Here is an 18,781-nt window from a genome sequence, read left to right as displayed (position 1 = left end):
GTGTTGATAGCATCTCTAGGAATCTGGTTTAAAAAAAATCTTAAAGAAAATGAAGTCTAATTCAACATTTTAGTAAAGATTTACAGGTTAGTCACCCATCTAGCAAGCAAGTAAATCTTAAGAGAAACATTTTGTAGTGTTAGAAGGGAGGATTATAAAGAGTCTGAATGTCACTGAGCAGTAGGCGGAATGCAGAAGGCAGCATGAGGAGTTCCTAGGTAATGAAAAGGGAGCCATGGAAGAAGAAGAGTTGGGGAAGGGGACGTGGGAAAGCCTCAGTCTAAGGCAACATCAGCCAATTCATGATTTTGCCAAGAGCAGCAGAAGCCTGATGTGAGAGTGTTCCAAGAGAAACACTCTAATCCAAGACAAAGGGAGTTCAAACCAGGGGACTTTTATGTTTTTGATTGATCTTTTACTTGTGAAGCATAACAAAAACATACAGGCTTTCATTTATTTATTTTATTTTTGTTAATCCTCACCTGAGGGTATTTTCCCATTGATTTTTAGAGAGAGTGGAAGGGAGGGTGAGGGACACAGAGAGAAACATCGGCGATGTGAGAGAGACACATCAACTCACACTGATTGGTTGCCTCCCACACATGCCCTGACTAGGGGTGGGGATTGAGCCTGCAATTGAGGTATGAGTCCTTGAAAACATACAGACTTTTGAAAGATGTCTTTGATTTTACTTAATCATCATTAACTTGTTCTTATAGATTACAAACCTCACAGATGAAAATAGCATGACAGTAATTTAATGATGAAAATGGCTATCTGCCCTAGCCGGTTTGGCTCAGTGGATAGAGTATCGGTCTATGGATCTAAGGGTCCCGGGTTCGAGTCTGGTCAAAGGCAGGTACCTCTGTTGCAAGGCTTCTCCCTGGCCCTGGTGGGGGCACGTGCAGGAGGCAACCAGTCTATGTGTTTCTCTCAAGTCGATATTTCTCTCTGTCTTTCACTCTCTCTTCCACTCTCTCTGAAAATTAATGGAAAAATATCCTCAGGTGAAGATTAAAACAAAAAACAACAAAAAATCTGCCATTTGTTGGGGGTGGCTGCTTGACTTCTAGTTAGCAGAGAAATTATACATTTGGGTCTCTGATCTTACTGTAGAAATGTTGATGGTTGGGAGTAGGGGGAATTGGGGTCTGTTGGATGATTTTCTGCCCTTTGAACATTTGTGACTAGAAGGTGTCATATTATTTAGGGAAGATATACATAATAATTATTTTAAATCTCTTCACTGTCTTCTCCTCCTAACTGCTTCTTTGCAAGCAATTAACAATAAAATAAAAAATAGGAGAGTATCCTATTTTACTAAGCAAAATAAGCCAGAGAAAGATAAGTATCACATGATCTCACTCATATGTGGAATCTAATGAATAAAAGAAAGTGATGAACAAAATAAATCCAAAGACATGAAAGCGTGGAACAGACTGAGGAATTTCAGAGGGAAAGAGGGAGTGGGAGAGTGGTGGTGGGGGGGAAAGAGTAATTAACTGGGGAACTTATATGCACACTAGGGTACAAGTGCACAAGTTTGTGCACCTTGAAAGGAACTGTGGGCCGAGAGGCTGCAGTAGGCACAAGGGCGGGTCTCGGCCCATCCTCCAGGTCCCTGCCCAGCCCCTCCTGCCGTGGCTCCTGGTCCCTTGTCTGCTGGCAGCCCTGCTCCTGCCGCCGCCACTTCCATGTGCTGAAGGTGCCAGCTCCCCTTACATCCGCTGATAGTGTGGAGCGATTGGGGTAGGTGCCAGCAGCAGGTGCAAGCGGGGCCGGCGCCATCAGTGGGTGTGAGCAGTGGCTGCTGCCCCAATTGCCCCTCAGGAGCAGGAGGAGGTGGAGAAACCCTCAGGGGCAATCAGGGCCGGCAGCCACTGCTTGCACCTGCTGATGACGCTGAGCGATTGGGACTGGCGCTGGGCACCAGCAGCGGCTGTGAGCAGCAACTCTAGCGTGGGCTGTGGGTGCAAGCGGGGCTGATGCTGGCAGTGGTGTGAGTGGTGGCTCCAGCGCTGGCAGCGGGTGCGAGCAGGGCTGGCGCTGGCTAGCAGGTGTGAGCGCCGGGCGGGACTGTGGCATGCAGAAGCAAAGAATTTTCAGTAACCACCAGAGGCTCACCCCAATGACAGCGACTGGCACCCCCTCCTTGGTCTGGCACCCCCCGCTCACCTGCTCCATCATCCCGCAGCAGCCAACACCTGCCAATTAGTCAATTTGCATATTAGCCTTTTATTATATAGGATATGCATAGCCCATGTATACAGACAGTAGTGTGGGTAAGGTCTGGGAGGGGCAGGTACAGGGTGGAAGGGGTCAATAGGAAAAACAAAACAAAGGGGACATCTGTAATACTTTCAATAATAAAAATTGGAAAAATCTTATATAATAGAAGGCTAATATGCAAATTGTCCCCTCAGGAGTTTGACTGACCGGGAGTTCAATTGCTCACTATGACATGCACTGACCACTGTGGGGCGGCCCAGAACGAAGGAAGGCTCCGGCAGGCAGCCGGAAGGCCCCAATTGGCCCTGGTCACTGGCCAGGCCTAGGGACCCTACCTGTGCATGAACTTTGTGCATCAGGCCTCTAGTAAATAAATAAAAAGGAAAAAAATAAATACACAAAAATTTTTTTGTACTTCAGGGAGAGCTTTGCTCGTTGCCCCCCCTTCCTTTCTTTGTACTTCAAGTCTCTCTTTAGAGGCTAGCAAGGCTGGTGGTACCTCAGGAATTATGTAACTAAGAATGGATCTGGCCCTTAGTGATACTGTAACACAATGTGTTTATGACATCAGCTTTTTTTCATAGCATGTTAGAGTTGGATGGATAGTTCAGTGTTTCTAGAGTTATTTGGAAGATTGATATAGTAAGAGGTGAGTGATGCTGCTAAATATGAATAGTATGTGTCTATAAGGAATTTGGTTAAATTTAGTATTAGTAGATACATATTCTATATGTCAGGATATATATATATATATATATACACACACACACACACACACACACACATGCATATATATATGCTGGGGCAAAGGTAGGTTTACAGTTGTTCATATGGAAAATAATACAGTAATTAATAAATAATATTACAAGAATAAACTCTTGTGTTTCACAACTGTAAACCTATTTTTGCCCCACCCTGTATATCTTGATTTTATAATATATATACTTTAAGGCAAGATATATCTATAAGTCAAGATATATATCTTGATTTTTTATATGTAAATTTAAGTCAAGATTATATATATATGTATATATATGTATATATATATATATATATATATAACAGATCTCAGTTCCCAACTTATATTAAAACTTCACTGTTTATACATGTAAGTGTGGTAATATCTGTATTTTATATGTGAGAAAATCGAGATATAAAAACATTAGGTGCTTTCTTGAGGACTAAGAGTAAATTATGGACTGTGGAAAAGGCAAAACCAAGGCCCTGTGACTCTTGTTCCTTTGTGTACATCCAGTCTTTTAATATCTGTTCACTTTCCTCCAGATGTACCAAGTTTACACAATAAAGTTAGACTTTTTCCCCTACTGAATCAAAAGGATGATATATCTTCTTATAATTGCCTCAGAAGTGTCACAACTTTATTGTTTGTGATCCACTTTTAAAATTAGAAATACCTTGCTAACAAAAAGTAGGCTAACTGCTCACAGATGCTAAGGCGATATTGCACAGAGGTTTTAGGGCTCTCTAGAGATGGGAAGGCAAGGCAAGGTGAACAAATGTTCTCACTTTTTGAAGTGGTATAAGCAGGAAAAGATGGGTCAACGCTGACGTGGCTTGAGATTATTTTGTTATTCATGTGGCAAGCCATTTGACTGCTGTGGTAGCCAGTAGCGCAGACAGCCTCCATGTTCTTCACCTACTGGGATTCACACCCCTCCAGCACTGGATCTGGGCTGACCTGGGTGGCCAGTAGAGTACAGTAGAAGGTTACATTATACCTGAAGGCATTGTGGCTTCCGCTTTGCTGTTGTGTATCCTTTGCTCTCTTATATCGTTTGCTTTGGGGAAAACCAGCTGCCATGTGAAAACGCCCAGGCATTCCCATGGAGAGTCTTGTGTGGGGAGGAACTGAGGCCTTCTGCCAACAGCCAGACTAACTTGCTAGCTATGTGAGTGATCTTCCTTGGAGACTGGCCCTCCAGCCTGGTTAAGCCTTCATATGTCTGTAGCCTCAGCTAACATCTGACTGAATCTTCTGAGAAATCCTGACCCAGATCTGCCCAACCAAGCTGCACCTGGATTCCTGTATCACAGAAACTACGGGAGAGGCTAACTGCTTACTATTATCTTTAAGCCGCTAAATTTTGGGATAATTTGTTGCAAGCATTCGATAATGAATACATCTGTGATTCATTATTTTTGCTCCTCTATCTTGGGAGATAGGGGCCCTCTCTGTGTAAATATTACAGAGGATGATGAATATGTGCAAGAATATATATATACATATATTATATATACATACATATACATACACATGTGTATATGTGCAAGAATATATATGTATATATATACACATACACATACTTAAAAACAGCTTTTCACTATATTTATACATTTATTACTTATTTATACATTTACTCTAGGGTTTCCTCTGTATCCCATCAACTCCTGAGAGTGAAAGGAACACTGTAATTCACTAATTAATGCTAATCTTCATCACTATTCTCAGCATTGGCCTTGAATCCTAATCTTGTTCCTTACTTTAGTGAGTTGGGCTGACAACCTGAAGCTTTCTTTTCTGGTTTCCTTGACTGCCTTTTAGCAGCTTGTTTCCTCCTCCTCATCCTCTGTTTTTTTAGTGTTCACCCCTAGTCCCTTTGGTTCACTTAGTTTAGAAGGTACCTTTCAGCTAAAAGCCCCACCAAAATAAAAATCAGAGTGATAAGGAAAATTTAAAAGTTCTAAAATCTCCCAACAGCCCAAAACTTCACAGTCCCCCAAACTGAAAATATAAGACGTCCCTAGACACCTAAAATCTTCCAGTAAAAACCTCTCCTGCTATATTATTTGCCCTTCCCTATGAAAGAATCCCTTCCACCTCCCAGCCCAATTGGTCCTCTAATGTATAACCAGGAGAGTGAGAAAGAAGATAAAGAAAAAATGGTGAAGGCTGTCATCCCTTCTGCTTTAGGGTGGGATTAGTCCACTTTATTCATTTATTGTTTTATTCACTTGACAACTACTAATTGAAGACGTACTCTGTGCTAGGCACTATCCTAAGTGTAGCAGTACTTGGGATACTTCAGAGAGCAAAATGGAACCTTTGTGAAGTTTACATTCTAGATAGGAAAGATAGACAATGAATAATAAATATAATAAATAAATTGTTGATATTAAAAATTGAAGAGTACTGTGAGAAAAAGAGAAAAAAAATAGAGCATACTAAGAGGAATTTAAAGCACTGGTGATAGGATGAGGGAGAGAGTGCTGGCTATTAATACTTAATATTAAACTATTAAGTGTTAATAGGTTGGATACTGTAGACCTAATTGAAAAGATAATATTGAAGGAGGTGATGTATTTATCCACAGAAGGGGCAGAAGTTTCCAGAAAAAGGGAAAAAGCAGTGCAAAGACCCTAAGATGAGAGTATATCTGGCATGTTTGTTGAACAGAAAGGAGGCTGAGTGAAATTAGTAAGGAGAACTGAAATAGGAAAGAGGGTCAGAATGATGAGGAAAGGGCAGATCAGGTCAGAACTTTTAATTAATTTTAAGAACTTTGGTTCTAATCCCGAGTGAAATAAGAAGCACTACAAGTTTTGAACAGAGGAGTAATATAATCTGACTTACATATTAAAAGAATTGCTATGGCTACTGTGTTGAGAACCCTATCTAATAAAAGAGTAATATGTAAATTGACAGTACTTCTGCTACACCCACCAGCCACACCCACCAGCCAATCAGGAGCGAGTATGCAAATTAACCCAATTAAGATGTCTGCGGCCACGGAGCGAGCAGGAGGCTTGGGTTTCCCCAGCAATGGAGGAAGCCAAGCTTCCCGCACACCCTGGTCAGCCGTGGACTCCACTCAAGGCTACAAAGTTTCAATTATAGAAGATAAATAAATCCCAACAAAAATGGCGGCAGCCACGAGCTGGAGAGAGCAGGAGGCTTGAGTTGCCCCCGGCAATGGAGAAAGTGAAGATTGAAGACTGAAGACTGAAGGCTCCACTGCAGCCAGAGCCAAGCCTGAAGGCTGAAGGCCTGGCTCCACTGAAGGCTGAAGGCTTGGCTCCGCTGCAGCCGGCCAGCAGGAGCCAAGCCTGAAGGCTGAAGGCGTGGCTCTGCTGAAGGCTCAAGGCTTGGCTCTGCTGCGGCCGGCAGGAGCCAAGCCTGAAGGCTGAAGGCGTGGCTCTGCTGAAGGCTCAAGGCTTGGCTCTGCTGCAGCCGACAGGAGCCAAGCCTGAAGGCTGAAGGCATGGCTCTGCTGAAGGCTGAAGGCTTGGCTCCGCTGAGGCCTGGATCCGGGGTGCCGGAGGAAAACTGGTGCCGGCAGCCAGGGGAAGGAAGGCCTATTGCACTAATCTTTGTGCAACAGTCCTCTAGTCCTATCTAATAAAAGAATAATATGCAAATTGACCATCACTCTAACACACAAGATAGCCGCCCCCATGTGGTCAAAGATGGCCACCCCTATGTGGACACAAGATGGCCGCCACAAGCTGGCCAGCAGGGGAGAGCAGTTGGGGGCGACCAGGCCTGCAGGGGAGGACAGTTGCGGGGCGGGGAACCAGGCCTGCAGGGGAGGGCAGTTGGGGGGAACTAGGCCTACAGGGGAGGGCAGTTGGGGGGGACCAGGCCTGCAGGGGAGGGCTGTTGGGGGTGACCAGGCCTGCAGGGGAGGGCTGTTGGGGGTGACCAGGCCTGCAGGGGAGGGCAGTTAGGGGTGACCAGGCTGGCAAGGGAGGGCAGTTAGGGGTGGGGTGACCAGGCTGGCAGAGGAGGGCAGTTAGGGGTGACCAGGCTGGCAATGGAGGGTAGTTAGGGGTGACTGGGCCAGCAGGGGAGGGCAGTTGGGGGCGACCAGGCCTGTAGGGGAGGACAGTTAGGGGCAACCAGGCTGGCAGGGGAGGGCAGTTAGGGGTAATTGGGCCAGCAAGGGAGCAGTTAGGCATCGATCAGGCTGGCAGGAGAGTGTTTAGGGGGTGATCAGGCTGGCAGGCAGAAGCAGTTAGGGGCAGTCAGGCAGGCAGGCAGGTGAGCGGTTGGGAGCCAGCAGTCCTGGATTGTGAGAGGGATGTCTGACTGCCTGTTTAAGCCCGATCCTCCTGGGCATTTGGACATCCCTCAAGGGGTCCCAGATTGGAGAGGGTGCAGGCTGGGCCTAGGGATACCCTCCCCCCCGCCCCCCCCACACACAAATTTTGTTCACTGGGCCTCTTGTATCCTATAAGAGCAAGGAAAGAAACTGGAAGACCAACAAAGGAGTCTTCTGTAGTAGTTCAGTTCAGAGATGGTGGTCACATCTGTTGGGGTGGTAGCAGTGGAGGACATGAGAAATGGAAGGGTACTGAAGATACTTTGAAGGTGGAGCTAGTACAGTTTCTTGAACTAACAGGACTTGGAGTGTGAGAGAAATATAGGAGTCATGTATGACTCCAGTTTTTTTTGGCCTGAGCAACTAATAGGATGGAGTTGCCATCAACTGCATTTGAAAAGTTGTGGATGGGGCAAGTATAGGGGAAGAATTGGGAGTTCACTTTTGGACACATCTGAAATATTTATTTGATATTCAAGTGGAGATGACAGTAGGAAGTTGGATATTAGTCTGGAGTCTGGGAGAGAGGCCTGGGCTGATGATGTGAATCTGGTTGTCATTGGCACATAGTATTTAAGATCTTAGACTGGACGACTCCCTGGGAAGTGAGTGCAGTCTGAGATAAATGATCTGAGCCCAGGGTTACTTACTGCATTAGTAAGAGGAAGGAGAAAAGACGAGGAAACCCATAAAGAAGATTGAGAAAGAGCAATGGTAAGTAAAGGGGAAATCAAGAGACTCTTGGGCCCTGGAGCCAACAGAGAAAGTATATCAGGGAAGAGAGAAGAATCAACTGTACCAAATGCTGCTGATAGCAAAGTAAGGTGAGGGCTGAGAAAGGACAACAGGGTTTATTAATGTGATCACTGGAGACCTGGACAAGGGCAGTTTAAGTGTAGTGGTTACAGTGATGGTCTGAATGCAATAGATTAAGAGATAATGGGAGGAGAATAATTAGAGATAACATTGTCAATTCTTTTGAGAGGTTTGTTGCAAAGGGAGCAAAAAAATGGTGCTGTGGCCTGGAGTGGGAGGAGTAGTCAAGAAAAAAATTTTTTTAACATGGAAGAAATGGCAGGTTTTGTTCCTTGATGTTTGTTACAATTTGTTTTTTCAGGTGGTCTTTAATCTCTTTCACTATTTTAAATTTTGGTTGCTTTTTATGACAGTTTCATGAGAAGTAAGGAAGAACAAGTGTAGAATGGTCTTATGTCATTGAGTGATAATAAACATCTTTTTGTCTTTATTTTTTTAAATGTATTATCTTAAAAAAATTAAACCTAGTATTAAAAGTGTATAAATGGACTTTCTGACAAAATATTTGATAAGATATGATAAAATTGCCAAGAGAATATAGTTTGCCAGTCACTATGTTGCTGGCTATAGCAGTCCATTCTCTCAGCTGGCAAGTTTAGAAGGAACTAAAGAAAAACTTAAAAAATATTTAGTGTAGGGTAGGGACTTAGAGGCAATTTTTCAGTGTCTGGAGACATTTTTGATTGTCACAACTGAGGTGGTTCTATTGAACTAGCCCCATCATTTTCCATTCTTCCAGAGAGAAGCTAGGAAGCTACTTCTGAGAAAGGAATCCAAAAGGGCCTGTTTTACCTATCCCATTGTTCCATGTTTTGATGAGGCACAGTTTTTAAACAAATAATTAGGGTTAAAAATAAAGATGTTTCTTCCCCCCCCCCCTTGATTTCTCTTTGTCCCTCTTCATCCTTCTTCTTTAGGTTTACATTATATATTACTATTTTTATAAACTTGGGTAGTTTCCCACTAGGGTTCAAGATATTAGAGGAACATTGAAGTCAAGGTTTAAAAAACCCCACAAAACTAGTTCAATTGAGGAACCACAATTTCACGTTGCTGATTTCTATTCTGCACCTGTCTTTTCAATTTTGTGAAAGAAAGAATCAAAAGCAGGATGACTTGTTAAGCTCTGGCTCTATAGTCTTTAATGTGAAAGGAGCTGTGGTCTCTCAGCCATCTTTTCATGGCTCCTTTTGGTCATTAAGACTTCAAAGCAGGACTAGTTCTGAGCACTTGTTGGGTGAAAATGTTCCTGTAGGATCAAAAAATTTAAATCATTTTATAAGAAACTGCTTAAAATTTACGTATTTAAAAAAATATGAACAGGTTCTTTATGTAAATTTTGTAATCCATTGGATTGTGTTTCAGTGTTCAAATTCAGAGATAAAAGTAAGATTTTGAAATTGACATTAATATTTTATTAAAAGCTTATTATCACTTCACGTGTGCCTTATAAAAATTCAAGTCATTTTAAAGTTAGCTTACGATTATATACATTTTATAAGTATTTAGATTAAAAACATCAAAAGTCATGAAATATAAGTAAAACTGTAAAAGGTACTGATGGACATTCATACTTCACAAATTCCAATGTTAACAGTATTTTCCATTTTGAATTAAGCTCTTTTTTTTTAATTCACTTTTCACCTCTTATTTATCCTTTTGTTGGGCTGCACAAGAATGTCATTGCATTCTTTTCCCAGGGTGATGACATTCATCCTGCTGATTTAACACCTTCACTCTACTGGAAGAATATCTCTGACTAAAGAAGGACCATTATGTTGTTTAAAAAATTATTTGGTCATAAATAAATGTGTTCAGGGATGTTTTAGCTATATGAGATAGGAGGTAGACTTGAAGTTCTAAGGAATAGCTTTGCAATCCACTTTCCCCCTCATCCTTCTCAACCACTAAGGAAGTCTTATATTAAAATGTGTACTTTGAGTCTACTGCCATACCACCCTGAACGCATCTGATCCCGTCTAAAATGTACTGTATTCTTTGTAAAACTTAATGGAAACTCTGTACTGAATAATTACTACACTTCCCACACATACACTTTATTTAGCAATCTATAGAAAGAACACAAAACGAAAGAAGGACATTTGCTTCACATGCCAAACTCGAAGATCAAGAAGCCTTATGTTTTAGCAAACTGTAATTTCTCACTACCTAATTCTGAATTAATGCCTTAGGTATGATGAAAAGTAAGAAAATTAACAGATTATATGTGAGTTTATACGTATTTGGGTCAAGAGAGGTATGTAACCTATTTTGGAAATAAACCATTTTCAAGTTTTTGGCAGCATTAAATGGTAAAAAAGTATATTACTTAGAAGTAACATGAATTTTAATGGACAATATTTTTAGCCAATTGCTTATATTAAAGGACTGGAATATCTTTTGAATATTTAGAATTTTAATGAGTCTAGACTTTCTTTCCTTCAACTGGTCCTACTTAGGAGGTTTTATGCTACATCATATTTTCTGAAAACTAGGTTTGGAGGCTGAAGAATCTTGAAAACTGCCATTGTCAGACCATGGCTCAGTCATCATCACGACCACTACTGGGGTGGGAAGGTGGTGAGGTGGTGTTCTGGAGTAACATTATGGGAGGGCTCTTTTTGAAGGATTTTCTGAGTAAACATGTAGTCTTTTTTATTCCTTTAGGTATGCTAAAACTTTTTCTTGGAATCAGCCAGTCAGTCTGCTTGGTGCATGAGAGAACAGCTCACCATCTAGACAATTTCTACTCTTTTCTAGGGCTGCTTCCAATTTTTTGCATCTTGGATTAATTTTCCTGAATCAAACTGGCTCTGCATAGGCTGTCATGTGCCCAGAATGGGATCTGATTTTTATGGGATTGCAGCAAGGGGCTGCTTACTACCTCACAGTGCCTGGCTTTTTCCATGAGCCTATTTGCTAACCACTTTTCTGGGTCCCTCCATGGATACCCATTTGTAGGCTATGAGCTCCTTGAGTGTCCTGATTGTGTTTTATTTATCCTTAATCCAAAATGTCTAGTATATTTCTGGACATAACATAGATACTATATCATTATATTATTGAGTGAATCAAGCATATATATTTCTCTATATTTTAAAATATTTTTCATAATTTTAATAGTTTGATTCGATTGCATTGCTTTAACATATCTAGCACAATTAACTGAATTTTCTATTTTTTTCTGAAAATATAATAGTCTAATGAGCATTTGTGTGTGTGTGTATTTGTGTACATGTGTGTATGAGTGTGGTTTGTGCTTACATGTACAGGGGATCCCCAAAAGTGTATACACACTGTAACAGCTGATAGTTAAATTTTGAAAATGAAATGTATTTTAATAAACAGTGCCTTTCTAATTATTCTAAGTGTATGTATACATTTTTTTTGGGACACCTTATCTATGCAGTTCCTCTAACCTTAGGGTTAATAGTAGAAGAAAGCTGGTTTAACTTTTCTTATTCATATATTAAAATTTTGACATCCCTCTTTGTCATTACTTCCATGTTCCCAAACCTCTGTGAGTTTTCACTTGTTATAGCATTTATCAAACTGTATTTTAATTGCATGTATACTTGTCTTTCTTCCCTAACGGACCCTACATTTCATACCTTATTCACAGGTGTAGCCTTGATGGCTACTAGCACAGTGTCTTATCACACTTAATGCTCCACAATTATTTATTGAAGAAATAAATGGATAAATATCTTCTTTTTTAAAAAAGGAAAACATTGTGAAGCAGTTATAGGGATCAGATGTCCTATTTTAGGGAGAGCAACCTTATATCTCAATTTAGTTTCTTATCATGCCTGGTCACACATTCCCAAAATGATTTTTCTTAACATTTTAAATAACATTCTCCTAGAGCCCACAACCTCTCTTTTTTCTGGACTTTAGGGCCAGACAGATTTTTGTTCAAATCCCAGCCATGTGATCTTTGGCATGTTACTTAACCTCTTGGAATTGCACTTATTTGAAAAACAGAGATGATAACACCTGCCTTACAGAACTAATGTGAGGTAATTTAATTTTTCCATAAATTGAGATATAGGGTTGTTGATTTCAGAGAGGAAGGGAGAGGGAGAGAGATAGAAACATCAATGATGAGAGAGAATCATTGATCAGCTCCTCTTGCAGGTCCCCTACCAGAGATCAAGCCTGCAACCCAGTCATGTGCCCTTGATCAGAACTGAACCCAGGGCCCTTCGTCCACAGGCTGATGCTGTATCCACTGAGCCAAATCAGCTAGGGCTATTGTGAGGTTTAAATCACAGAACAAATGGCAAAGTATATATATAGCAACATGTTGTGTGTAGTAGATATTCAATAAATGCTCATTTCATTCTACTTTTCTCCTTCCCTCTTTTTTTTTTCTGCTGCCTTCTTCCCTCCCTCCCTTTCTTCCTTCTTTCTCCCACTTCTCCATTTCTGGTAAATAGAGAACCATAGAAAACTAGAAGCATAGTCAAAGCCAGCTCTTTCTTATAGCAAAGGTGCTCCCAGTAAATTATCTCCTGCCTCAGCTTACCTCCAGGGCAGCCTGTGTTTTTGTTTTTTTCCCCCCTCCATCCTTCTTCTTTCTCTGCCCTATGTGTACGTCAGCTGACCAGGTTTACTTTCTGTTTCCAACACTGGCTTGCCTGGAATCCAGTTATTCTTCCATATGCCTGATGGTCAACATGTGTTCTATAGCAAGGCAGCAGAAAAGGGAGTGAGTGAGAACTGGGACCTGGGGAGTACCAGATGCAGTGAAAACTCCAAGAGGGTGTGTTGATTGAGGAAATTTCTTCCAGGAGCTGAGTCTTTGGAATGACATTCACGGGCCCAATATATGGTGACAGAAGATGATTTGACTTTGGGTGGTGGGCATACAGATCTTGTAACATAGAAATCCACACCTGAAACCTATGTGATCCTACTAACCATTGTCCCCCCAGTACATTTAATTTAAAAAAAGGGGAGGGGGAAAGGGGAAAGTCACAGTTGTTTGTTTTCCTGCTCTTGACTGTTAAAGACACAGTTTTTTTATTTTTCAATCAGGCTATATTGCAAAATGTTTCTAAACAAGATTAGACTTAATATTTAAAACTGGCCCTGTCTAAAAAAGAACATAACTGAATGAAAGAAAGTCATAAAAATAAGTTAAATGATAAAAACAACATCTGAAGGAAAGGTCTCCCCTGACACAGGCATTCTTTTCTAGGCACAGAAAGGGAGATATTATGAGCAATTAGTAGTGGAGTAGCTACTATTGAGGTTTGGATTAGATCATGGATCCTGTGGCCAGGAGTTAAGAAGAAAGTTTTCAAGAGTGTTTGGCTCTGAGTGAATCTGTAGTTTATTTCTAATCTGCCACTAACTAGCTGTGTGATCTTGAGCCTTCAGGTTGCAAAATGCTATCTATAAAACAAACTTTTATACTTGTAAATTATTGCTATTGATACTCTTTCTTTGTTTTGAGCCAAATTTTTGTTTAGGAGAGTGTTGGGAGAGTTTGATCAGCTCAGTTGGAATTCCTTTAATGTTGAGTTTCTCAACCTTGGCACTTTTGACATCTTGGGCTGGATAATTCTTTGTTGTGGATGGAGGCTGTCCTGGGCATTATAGGATGTTTAGCAGCATCCCTGAACTCTACCCACTAGATGCTAGCAGGTATTTGTCTTCCCTGGGTATACCTCCCGCTTTGTGTGATCTGATGCTCTAATGAAAGAGAAATTTTCCCATGGAATTACTGTGAGACTTAATTTTTTAAAAAAAATCATAAAGTTTATGCCATAGCCAGTTTTGCTCAGTGGATAGAGTGTCAGCCTGTGGACTGAAGGGTCCTGGGTTTGATTCTGGCCAAGGGCACATACCTCCGTTGCAGGCTTGATCCCTGGCCCTGGTCAGGGTGCATGCCCTACCGGAGGCAACCAATCAATGTCTCTCTTTCACATCAATGTTTCTCTCTCTCCTCCTCCCTTCTACTCTCTCCAAAAGGCAATGGAAAATTATCACCTGGTGAGGATTAACAACAACAAAAAATCATAAAGTTTACTTTATTCCAAATTGAGTTTCATTACACATTTTCATCCATTAAGCATTTTGTTAAATGTCTGCAGGTACTGTGCTAGGTTCTGGGGGTACATAGCTAAGTATGACCTGATCTCTACCTACAAAGAACTGGCTTTCTACTAAAGGGAGGAAGTAATGTTTTACCAGTTCATTCCATACAAAGCTGTTAAGTTCAATGACACATTACAAGTCCAGTATAAGGAATAAGACTAATCTATACTAATAAAAGCCTAGGTAGTCCTCGCGCCCTTGCGTGCGGCGTCGTCACAAGATGGCCACCACAAGATGGCCACACACACAATGGAGGCGGGGCCGGGCAGCTGCTTTGTGCAATGAGGCTTGGGGGTCCTGTGGCTCTGCGTGGCATGGAGGAGGCCAGTCCCAGCATCTCCACTGCCTCGCGTGGAGGAGGCGGGTCACAGCAGGGGAGGGCAGTTGTGGGTGATTGGGCCAGCAGGGGAGGGCAGTTGTGGGTGATTGGGCCAGCAGGGGAGGGCAGTTGTGGGTGATTGGGCCAGCAGGGGAGCAGTTAGGCAACAATCCGGCTGGCAGGGAGCAGTTAGGGGGCAATCAGGCAGGCAGGCAGGTGAGCAGTTAGGAGCCAGCAGTCCCGGATTGTGAGAGGGATGTTCGACTGCAGTCAGACATCCCCCAAGGGCTCCCGGACTGCAAGAGGGCACAGGCCGGGCTGAGGGACCCCTGCGAGTGCACGAATTTCGTGCACTGGGCCTCTAGTCTATATATATAAAAGCCCAAGCAACTGAACAACTGAATGACCAGTCAACTGGTCGCTATGACGTGCAATGACCAAGGCAGGAGCTGTCCCCTGGTGGTCAGTGCACTCCCACAGCAGGAGTGCTGCTCAGCTGACTGACAGGTGCCAGACACAGGGCTCACAGTTGAGCACCACAGTGGCAGTGTGAGCCTCTCCTGATCGGGACTGACTGGGCGCAAGCCCACGGCAGGTACAGCAGAGCTGGGATGAGTCAGAGAAGCAGACAGGAATGGCAGGCGGCACTGGACTGCCGGTTTCGGCCTGATCCTCACAAACCACACTGAGGGACCCCACGGGTGCATGAATCCATGCACCGGGCCTCTAGTACAAAATAATATTGAATGTGAACTGTTAATTGAAAAATAAAATTTTAAAAATTATATATAAGGTACAATGGAACTGCAAAAGTGTGAGCTTCCCATTCACTCTAGGGAAAGGTGTCAGTTAAAGCTTCATTGAGAACATAGTAACAATATAAGACTATATTTCAAATCATCAAACAAAAATCAACTTTGCTTACATTTTCACTAATGCCGATACTGTATTTTCTGCCCATTGTTTACTTTTATTTATATGTACACTAGTGGCCTGGTGCACGAAATTCGTGCAAGGGGGGGTTGTTCCTCAGCCCGGCCTGCACCCTCTCCAATCTGGGACCCCTTGAAGGATGTCCTATTGCCGGTTTACAGGGATTGGGCCTAAACTGGCAGTCGGACATCCCTCTCACAATCCGGGACTGCTGACTCCAGCCACTCACCTGATTGCCCCTAACCACTCTGCATGCTGGCCTGCTTGCCCCCAACTGCCCCCCGCTGCCGGCTGCTCACCCCCAAATGCCCCCCCCCGCTAGTCTGATCACCCCCAACTGTCCCCCTGCTGGCCTGCTCCCTCCAAACTGCGCCCCCCTGCTGTCTTGATCACCTCCAACTGACCCCCACTGACAGCCTGCTCACCTCCAACTGGCCCCCCTGCTGGTCTGCTTATCCTCAAAGGCCCCTGCCATCCCATCCTGGCCTGATCACTCCCTGATGACCCAAGGTCCCAGCCCCTCCTTTTTTTCTTTTTCTTTTTTTTTTTTTCAGCGCCTCCTTGAGCGGAGGTCAGGGCCGGCCAGGGCAGGTGGGCAGGAAGCTTGGCTTCCTCCATCTCCTGGGGCAACCCAAGCCTCCTGCTTGCTCCAGCTCTGTGGCCTCCGCCATTTTTGTTGGGATTTATTTATCTTCTATAATGGAAACTTTGTAGCCTTGAGCGGAGGCCCGGGCCGGCCAGGGTGGGCGGGCGGGAAGCTTGGCTTCCTCCATTGCCAGGGCAACCCAAGCCTTCTGCTTGCTCCAGCTCCATGGCCGGCCACCATCTTGACTAGGTTAATTTGCATACTCACTCCTGATTGACTGGTGGGTGTGGCTTGGTATAGTGATTAATTAAGATGGTTAATTTGCATGTTTCTCTTTTATTAATGTAGATGATTCTTTAGATATAATTGTTTCTCTTATGCAATGGTTCTTAAAGTGTTATCCTTGGACCAGCATCAGGATTATCTGGGCACTTGTTAGAAATACAAATGCTTGGTTCCAGCTCTGACTGACTTAGAAACTGGGAGTAGGGCTCAGCCATGTGTTTTTATAAGCTTCCCTACCCCCATTTGATCATGCTTACGTTTGAGAGCTGCTGCTTTAATAATTCACTGTTTTTTTTCTTAAATGTACTATATAAAATAATTTTTATAAATAAATATATATAAAATAATATTTTTAAAAAGTAGGTCAAAATCTATATACTATATGAATTAAACACATGCTCAGTACCTTCATACATGAATGTATTTAATCCCCAAAATAGCCCTAAGAGAAAAGTTAGTGGTTTTCAGTATTGGGTTAGTGTCCAAATATCTATGAAGCTTAAATGCATTTGTCCAGGCCTTGCCTTATACCTATTGAATCAGACACTAGGGTTTCTATTATGTACTGTGATTGAGAATCACTGAAGTAGGTTTTTATTTGTGAATTTTACATACATGAAAATTGAGGTTTTGAAAGGATACATACTTTGACAAGGGATTCTGACAGAGGATAAGGCTACACAAATATTTGATTATTTATCCAGCAAATAGTTATTGACATTGAATGATTACTGAGACTGACTTCAAGGATGATACTCCTAATCACTCAGTTAAATTCTATTTATGTGACTATCAGAAAAAAAAAGCTTTTCTATTGAGAGAGGAAGCCAATATTTTCAGAGTGACTTACAGTTCCTTTGCAAAGCATCACAACCTTGTAATGTTATTATCATTGCTATTTTATAAATTAGGAGACCAAGGCTGAGTGAGATTAAGTGATTTTCTTGAAATTACACATCCAACAAGTCCTGGGCCCAAGAGAATGAATCTGTTTTCTGACTTTGGATTTTAGCTTTTCCCTACTTCTACTTAACTGCATATTTATGAATAAAATTAGAATTAATTAACTTCCAGATCATTAACTTTACTTAGAATTGTAAAAATAAACAGCAGCCCAAACACAACAAAACTATCACAGTACTTATGGTTGGATTTTATTTTCCTAAATTATTCCAAATAGGAGGACTATAGCTTTTCTAAATAATTAATAGATATACTGGCAGTGCCCTAATTTATTGCTAATTCAGAATATACTGACTCATTTCCCTATGATAAGGGTTTTATATTCTAGTGTGATATGGTACCTAGATTAGTTGGCCAGTGTGACAACAGAAGCAGATGGATTTGTTTACACCAGGAAGGATGTAGTTAGGATAATGTGCTGCTCTTGCTGTCACGACCCTTTTAATTACCTTTGCCTTAAGTCCTTTCCACCTGGACTGATGATAGGAGAAGCTCAATAAAAGGACAGTTTCATTCCAAATGGACAGATCCATTTAGGGTGAGGGCCTGCAGTCCTTTATTTTGGATTTCTCCTTTTGGGGTAGTTGGATGGCAATTCAGAAAGACAAATTCTCATTAAAGCAGTGTTATTCAAAAGTCAGTTTACATCTACAACAACATATGGAATGGGTGATGTCCTGTCTTAAAATTTGAGACCTCACAGCTTAGGACATTGGGTGACAAGTACCTTCACACTTCCAAGAAATGTGCTAGACACAGCCTCACAGGAATTACTGTCCTCTGCCTCTGGTCTGTTTAGGAGAAGAGATATTTAAGGCACTTTGAAGGGAATTTATAGGAGTAGAAAGCAATGAGGTGTTTCTTTTTCATCATTTACAGGAGGGGAAGTGAGATGCTTCCTTTACCCACAAGACCCTAAGGGTTGGGGAGTCCAAGAGCACTGTTTATAAAAGTTAGAGTTATCTACAAAATGGCGAAGATGGTGGATTGGCAGTCAGTTTCTGGCCTGTTGCTTGCAAACTTGCCGACATTAGCAGGTTTTTCCCATGCCTCTACCCAGAGGATGAGCATTTTCTAGAGACAACTTGACTTGTGGCCTCACATAATTTGGAGTAAAGTGTGATAATCACAGGTCTTCACTTCTCCCATGGGGAAGGGTAGGAAGCTAAGTAGCTGCCCTTGACAGAAGAGCAAGGAGGAAGGGGTCAGGAGTTCCTCAAGTTGCACTTCCATTGTAATTCCTGCGAGCCAAGTGGAGTGGACCTTCTCTAAGTGGGCTGCCTACTGGGGCAAAGCCGAGAGGGGGTGGTGCTGATTACAGCAGGTCAGTTGAAGAGTTCCTTGTGCATTGCAGGAAATATGTAGGCCATAGGACCCTGCTGAAGGACTCTAAGAATCCACAGATATGTCTTGTGAGATTCAATTTTTGGACACCTGCCATGACAGAGCACGTTTAATAGTTAAGTGAGAATTATAAACAGGACT

The 18,781-nt window shown here is 42.3% G+C and overlaps 1 protein-coding gene across 1 annotated transcript in view; it reads left to right on the top strand.

Moving 5' to 3' along the window:
* Positions 1–2,857: 2,857 nt before the first annotated feature.
* Positions 2,858–18,781, top strand: part of SLC44A5 (solute carrier family 44 member 5) — a 316,083-nt gene continuing 300,159 nt past the window's right edge. The window contains exon 1 of the mRNA XM_054721154.1: positions 2,858–2,878. The gene's annotated coding sequence lies outside the window, so the exon portion shown is untranslated. The remainder of the gene's footprint in view (positions 2,879–18,781) is intronic.

The sequence above is a fragment of the Eptesicus fuscus genome, chromosome 9 (assembly GCF_027574615.1).
Source record: "Eptesicus fuscus isolate TK198812 chromosome 9, DD_ASM_mEF_20220401, whole genome shotgun sequence".
Lineage (NCBI taxonomy): Eukaryota > Metazoa > Chordata > Mammalia > Chiroptera > Vespertilionidae > Eptesicus > Eptesicus fuscus.
Note: the sequence above shows the minus strand (reverse complement) of the source record. Positions and strands in the feature narration are given on the sequence as shown.